Source organism: Pistacia vera, unplaced genomic scaffold (assembly GCF_008641045.1).
Source record: "Pistacia vera cultivar Batoury unplaced genomic scaffold, PisVer_v2 Contig40, whole genome shotgun sequence".
In the NCBI taxonomy this organism is placed as follows: Eukaryota; Viridiplantae; Streptophyta; class Magnoliopsida; order Sapindales; family Anacardiaceae; genus Pistacia; species Pistacia vera.
Window position 1 is genome coordinate 3048774 of NW_022196224.1, and position 7556 is coordinate 3056329.

The following is a 7556-nucleotide window of genomic DNA, read 5'->3' on the forward strand; positions in this document are numbered from 1 at the left end:
TTTATAAAATTTGTCAAAACATTTCTCTTTAATCAGTTTAATGCATTTGCATTTTGCAATAAACTTACTGCGGAAAAACGACCGTAAAAAACACTCTTCATAAATGGCTTTGAGATCCCTCTTTCATTCGTCTTCAATCTCTCAAAACCCATCTTTAAAAGTTAATGATTTATTTTTGTTAGCTCACTTACACAACCTCACGTCTTCAAGCTCCAGAAATGAAGTTTTGTATTCTTTGGAAAAACCCCTGGAACGATCCTCACTTGCTAAATTCCTCAAAGAAAATTGTCGATCAGGTAGCTTTACTCTGAATGAAGCACTATACTTTTTTTATTACATGATTAATACGAAACCCATTTCTCCAATTTCATCATTCACTACTTTGTTTAGTGCACTAGCTAAGAAGAAGCATTATTATGAAGTGATTTCGCTTTATAAGCTATTGAATTCAACTAGGTTGTCTCCAGATTTTATATCCTTGAATATTTTGATGAATTGCTTCTGTAATATTGAAAGGGTTGCTAATGGTTATGCGGTTTTTGGGGCGATTTTGAAGTTGGGTTTTAGCCCAAATACGGTGACATTTACTTGTTTGATTAAAGGTCTGTGTGTAGAGAGAAAGATTATGGAATCAATGAAATTGTTTAAGAAAATGATTGATGTTGGTTGTAGGCCTAATGTGATCACTTGCAACACTTTGATTGGTGGATTGTGTAAAACAGAGAAAATAAGTGTTGCCATTAAGTTTCATGAAGAGATGGTTAATGGGAATAAAGAATTTGGTGTTATCTATAGGCCAAATTTTGTTACTTATAATACTATAATTGATGGTCTTTGTAAGGCTAGATTGGTTGAGAAGGCTAGACAACTATTTTTTGAACATATGATTTAGAGGGGTGTGGTTCCTAACATTTATACTTACCCCCATTTTAATAAACGGTTATTGCTTGGCAGATAGAATTGGTGATGCATGGGAATTGTTTGATTCTATAACTAGAAAAGGGTATATACCTAATGTTGTTTGCTACAATGGTATTGCAAGAATAAAGAAGGCAATGAAGCTCTTAGTCTTTATCGAGAGATGATTTCAAAAGGAATTAGGCCTAATGTGATTACATATAACACCTTGTTAACCGGCTTTTTTCTTATAGCTAAAGTGAAAGATGCGGAATTTAGTTGGTGAGATGCAACTTAACGATGCTTTTCCTAATTCCTAGACACATAACATTTTCATTGATGAACTTTGCAAGAATGGATGTGTTTTGGAAGCGGTGGAAATGTTCAATACTCTAGTAAATAATAAGTTTGCAGTTAGCATTGAAGGTTTGAGTTCCCTCATTAATGGATTATGTAAAATAGGGAGATTTGAAACTGCTTGGGACCTATTTCAAAAAATTTATCTTCATGGAAACCTAGTGCCAAACATTGTAACATATAGCATTTTGATCAATGTATGGGCTGTGTAAAATTGGACAACTAGAAATGACAAATGAGTTGTTGTCATATATGTAGAAAAAAGGTTGTGCTCCAAATGTAGTCACATTTACTATGCTTATGTTTGGTTTTCTCAAGAATAATGAGATACCAAAAGTTGTTGAACTCCTTCATAAGATGGCGGAGAAAAATGTGAAGCCGACTGAATGTACAATGTCCTTAGTCATGCAGCTACTAATGAAGGCCGAAAATTATCGTGAATGTTTGAACGAGCTTCCTCAATTTCTGGTCCAAAAGTGAAATTAAAGTTTACGTGATAAAACTTTAGTGAGTATTAGACTTTTTTCGGAGCAAAGTCCTGCAAAAGTTCATCCAGTTGCCCAAATGCTTTATTTTGGTTACGGTACGAAGAAGGTTCAGCAAACATTTTCATCTGTTCAGTAAACCCAACCCTTCAGTACACTTGAGAGAAACACAAAGCAAACAAAGCAGAAGAATGGAACCAGAAGATCAAATCCTAGCACCAAAAACCAAAGAAGAAGAAGACATAGACATGGCTATGGCAGATACTAATGAAAACGCAGAAGCAATAGAGCCCAACTCTCCAGACTTGAAGAGTCAAGTGACTCGGACTCAGACTCAGACTTAGAAGATGAAGCACAGCAAAAATTATCGAGTCCCAGCTCGCCAATGAGCCCTCCAACTATGAAGTCCATGTTAAAGTACGTTTTTATATCAATTTGAATATGAATTTCAATACCCAGTTCTTGGATTTTTGTTTTTAGTAATAACATTGTTTTGCTTTTTTAGTGTTTTTGTTGATGGCTTTAGTACATAAGGGTTTTGAGGAAGATGGGTGAGATTGAGAAGCCGAGACAAGCAAGAGAAGCTATGAATGAGATTTTTTCTTTTGACCCCTGTTATGTGGCAAGAGTGGGCTCGAGATGAAGCTTCTATTTCAACTGGGTATGTTTTAGTTTTTGCATTTTGTGTTCTTGTTATTGGTTTCATGATCAAATTTTGATCGCTTAGGGTTTATGGTTAACGAGAGAAAGTATATAAAGAGAAAAATTAAATGGATTCATTTGAAAGGAGGAAGTGATTATCTTTTGGGGTTTAAATGGTGAAAACAATGTTGAATTTAAGTTTATGTGAGTTCTATCTACTGAGCCTTAGCTCAAATGTCTGCTTAATTGAGTAAAAGAAATGAAGTTTTGAGCTTTCTTCCTTTCTATTTTCTTTTTTTCATATGTTACAACTAGGAAGCAGTGATGTTTGACTTGGGAGGTTGGTTTTTGATAATTTGCGGCTGTCTGATATTTTGTTTGTTTATAGATTTTGAGTTCCCTCTTGTCATTGCTTTTATGGACAACCTGCTTGCCCTCTTGCAAAACTCATTTCTCTTAGTATAAGGATATTAGTTTCTCCAAAACATGAAGCTCAATGTTGAAAATCAGTAAGTGTACCTCCTGATGACAATTACCAGCAAAGCAAAAAAAATAAAAAGGCGGTCAGCTAAATTTTTAAGATTTTGATCTTTTCTTGTTCTGCATGACTGATACTAAAGCTCTGGGTATACTTTAAGATTTTATCACTCTGTCTAGCTGAATGTAGTTTCTCGCTGAATCTCTGCTTCAACTTTGCAGACCTGAGGCATTTCTGGGGATTGAGAAGATTTATGAAAGAGGAGTTTCTGATTATTTGGTAGGTTTTTGTTATCATTATGGATTTTGAATTACTTTATGCATTGATTTATGGATTAAAACATAGTGATCTTTAGAATTCTCATTTGTGGTATCTTTAGTTATTTTCCTAAAAATAAATTTCTGATAAAAAAAATTTAGCTTGCCAGATCTATGACTTTTGACTGGCTAAATTATTCCAATAAGTAATTACTAATGAGAAAATGGCTCATTAGTTTCATTTGTATGGTAGAGATGATTGTAGGCCTCGCAATTCAGAATGGATATCAATATTCTTACATTTGTGATGGTGTTTAAAGATACATGGTTTCTTTTTGATGCAGTATCAGATTTTTCTATCAAATTAGGCGATAGGATAAACTTTTTCAAACTTCTCGGGAATGGAAATCTATTTTTTTAAGTGGCAGTACATTTTCGAAGTTTTAATTGCATGTTTCCATCTTTTTCCCTACTTTTCGTGGGAAATCATGTTCTTGCTACTTTCAGTCAGAATTTGCATATATGTGGAATCAGGGGATAAAAATATTAATTCCGTTCTTTGGAGTTCCTTTAACTAAGTAGTTCTTTAAAATTGAACGACTAGATTCTGGTGCAGTCTGTCTCACTTTGGTGTGACTGCTTGATATTTGTGCAAGAATATGATCCATCTGTATGTGAATTTTCACCTAATGGTATTGCAAAGGGAAGAAATCTCTTTTAGCGTGCTATAACTGCTGCTGGTTTGCATGTTGCTGAAGGTAGTAAAATATGGGAAGCATTCAGGGAATTTGAGCAAGCCATTCTCCATACGATAGTGAGACCAACATTAAGGTGATAATTTATAATATATATATTAGAAACTTATTAGAATATGTGCCTGAAGGGGATGCATTCTTTTAATCAATTTACTTGATTATTTAAAGTCTTATTCCATCCTACTGGTTTGGTATTATGGTTAATAACGCTTTTTGTGTCTTCCTTTATATTTCCTAGAACCATGGCTCAAGTTGCATGCTTTGTTTATTTTAGAAACCTTTTTTCTTCCTTTTGTCATTATGTATAGTTCATAAATTTTGTTCTTTCAGTTCCCTATGAAGTGCTATATGCCCAGAAAAAGTATCTGTTTTCAAAATTTACATTTGTAAAATTATTGCTCTTTTGTAGGGAAAAGAAAAATAGCTTCAGCACATCCAAAGTATATTTTACTGTCAGTTGTCTGTTCCCCTTGCTAACGTAAGGTCAACCCTTCTCACCTGCAAGTCTTGGGAGGTGGAACTGGAGACTACTCTAGATGTTGAATCAGGTGATTTAGATGAGATTCCTTCTATTGTTGCCTTAGCTTATCAAAAGGCATCGGAGATGTATAATGCTCGAGCTGATTTTGAAGAACAGATTGCAAGGTAGGATATATCTGGCTCCAAAAAATTTCAACAATTCACGGTATATAACATTTACTATCAGATATTGTTTTAGACAACTAAATGATAATGCTGGGCTCTTACATGATACCTTAAGCATTTAGGTTAAATGGTAACTTAATATGATATTAAAGTAGAGGTCATGATTTGAGTCTCCCATCTATTACATCCTGCTACTGGGGTTGGTCTTTCTGTCTGAATTTGAGATTGGTTTATGTAACATGTGAAGATGCCTGTTACAAAGCTTAATACCATTGTTGTGCCCTTGCCTTTTCAAGCTTAAGCTTTTAGGTCAAGTTGTTTATCAACAAAGTTGCTGTTGAAATTTCATTATAATTTCAATTTCTTATGGTCTTTCTTGCTTCTAATATAAGTAATCAGTTTATCTAAACTTTAGACCTTCTGTTCTTTTTCTTCTTCTTTTCCTGGGGGTGGGGGGTTGCATAAGAACTTGCAATGTGGCAATAGGTTACTTTTTTTTTTTTTTTTTCTTCTTGAAAGTGTTAATACTATTATTTTAATTTGAAATTTTTGCAGATCTACTTGAGGTTTGATCAGTCTTCTGGAGATCCAACATGTGTTCAACTTCTCTATGAACATGCTATTACCGAGTTTCCTGTATCAAGTGATCTGTGGATTGATTATACTAGCTATTTGGATAAAACCTTGAAGGTTTCACCCATATTTTCTCTTTTCAATTCTTTATGTTTTAGGTATTTGTAATTTTAGCAATTAATCATCTCTTTTCCCCTTCAGGTAGGAAATATTGTGTAGGATGTTCATTCCAGGGCTAGGAAAAATTGTCCTTGGGTTGGTGATCTTTGGGTTCGATCTTTGTTTGCTTTGGAACGTTGTCGTGCGCCTGAGAAAGAGATATCTACTATAAGTTTCAGTTGTTACCCTTCATCTGTTGCGAATTATGAGAGATTGTTATAAGTAGCTTAAGAGCAATGAAGTTTCACAAACTTTAGTGTTGGAATTTCATTCTGCTTCTTTTACAAATATAGAGGTTTACTCTTGTTGTTTAAAAAGATTTTCATATCATATTCAAGTCTTTGAAAAGTCCCTTCTATGGACTTTTTAGACCATTGAGGAGGTAAAGATATTCTTTTCTCTAATTTGCAAGCTTGACTTACTGCTCTTTGGAACTTGTTATTGTTTCATCTACATTTTATGCATTAAAGATCTTTGTTAAGCGGGCCCTCTTTGTTTTAGTACCTAACTTATTCCTCACTCGAGTGGATGGCTTGAGACAAAGAATCCTTTTGCCTGGAGCAGAAGAGGATGAACTGAATTTTCCATTATAAGTGAAACCTTTCAAGTTCACATATGTATACTGTTCATTTTTCCCTGTTAAAATTGTTTTTACTCGATGTCAAGAAATTGAAGCTTCTCAAGACATTTGTAGATGCTCTATTCATGGTGAATTTTGGATGAAGAAAATGTGGACCTTGTAGCTAGTCTACTCTTTAAGGGTCCAGGCATAGATCCCTTACGAATGTGTATCAAGTGCTTCTACCCTTAGACTCCGAAGAAAAGTCTATTAATTTACTTCATTTAGTGTGCTGTTATAGTACCATTATGACCACTTTATGTAGAAACTATAGTGCATAACTCTCAATACTCCAAGATGGCTTTTGCTAATTACTAGATTATTACCTTTGTTAATTGTTTTGTCATGGAATAGTGTCATTTGCTAAAAAGTTTGTCATGTAGCATTGGAGTTGCATGCACGGAAGATATTTTTATGGCTCTGTGAATTTATTAAATTGGCATGTCATTTTCAACTGGTACATCGTCGTTGTGTAATGACTGTCTTCAATATTTGTGTTTATAAACAATTAGCCCGATGTCTCTTTAGTGTACCCTCGAAATTGTAGGCTCTGTATGATTGGATGTATTATATATACTTGAATACTTAACAGTGCAGTTTTTTTCCTTTCAACGCGCATCAGATTACTTATCTCAGTAGATGAAGAATACAGATGGTTTGCAGCATTCGTATGCTTATTGGGCTCGTTTGGAGCTAAATTTGGCTGCAGCTCTGGGTGTTTGGGAGAGCCTGGTTAAGATCTGGTTTGGCCCATTCATCCTTTTCTCTTTCTTATACTGTATAGTTCAATATGATTGATTTATGATTCGTCTTTGTATTTTTTTCCGTATAACTTGCTTTTTGTCTGTGCAGTGGGTCAATGTTGGAAGCCTGGCAAGGTTATATAGCTATGGAAATTGAATTGGGACATTTAAACAAAGCTAGGTCAGTCTACAGAGAGGTACAGTAAAAGGTTTAGTGGGACAGCTTCAGAGGCATAATCTTTTACATTACTTGCTTTCATTATATTAGATTGATTTATGGACAGAATTTGAATTTGATGTTTCTAAACTGGTTCTTTTCATAATTTTTTTTTTTTTTTTTTTTTTGAAAATTGTTGCTTTTAGTAGTATACGATGCATCTTTATTTAATCAATTGATATTTGTCATTTGCAATGCAAACATTTCTTTCTTTATTCTCTTTTTGCAACTGATGGAAGTTGAAACCAGACAAATGGCTTAAGTCAAGGTTGTTAAAATGTTGTTTATCAAGTAGGGCAATTTATGGAGATCTTTTGAACTCTTAATATAGAATCATGCTCTGCAGCTGAGAATATTTTTAGAGAGTAGCCTTGCAATAGGTCAACCTGTTACTCGGGCACTAGAATCACAATGGTTTAATATGTCATTTTTTATAATTTTTCCAAATCATACATAAATGATATATGACAGTATCTCTAGGGGTCATGCTAGTTGAAAATCCATGACGTTTATTTTTTTAACTTTAAACTTTGGAGTTACTGATACTCTGATGAAATTATGGCATATATGAAGCAATCACATTTAAACCATAGGTAGTGGAGTAGTTTTTGAAACACAATAGCCTGATAAAAGAGTAAAGTAGGACACCCTAGCTTTCCTTATTTACAAAAATTGTACCCATTGTTATTCAGAAATAAAAGTTTATTTTCTTTTAAGTGTGAAACTTGT

The 7556-nt window shown here is 33.9% G+C and overlaps 1 long non-coding RNA gene across 1 annotated transcript; it reads left to right on the forward strand.

The window, feature by feature from the left end:
- The first annotated feature begins 2345 nt into the window (after nt 1-2345).
- LOC116141739 lies at nt 2346-3786 on the forward strand. The gene is made up of 3 exons (XR_004129863.1): nt 2346-2400; nt 3081-3138; nt 3733-3786. It is a non-coding gene; the product is annotated as an uncharacterized LOC116141739 (long non-coding RNA).
- Nucleotides 3787-7556: the final 3770 nt, after the last annotated feature.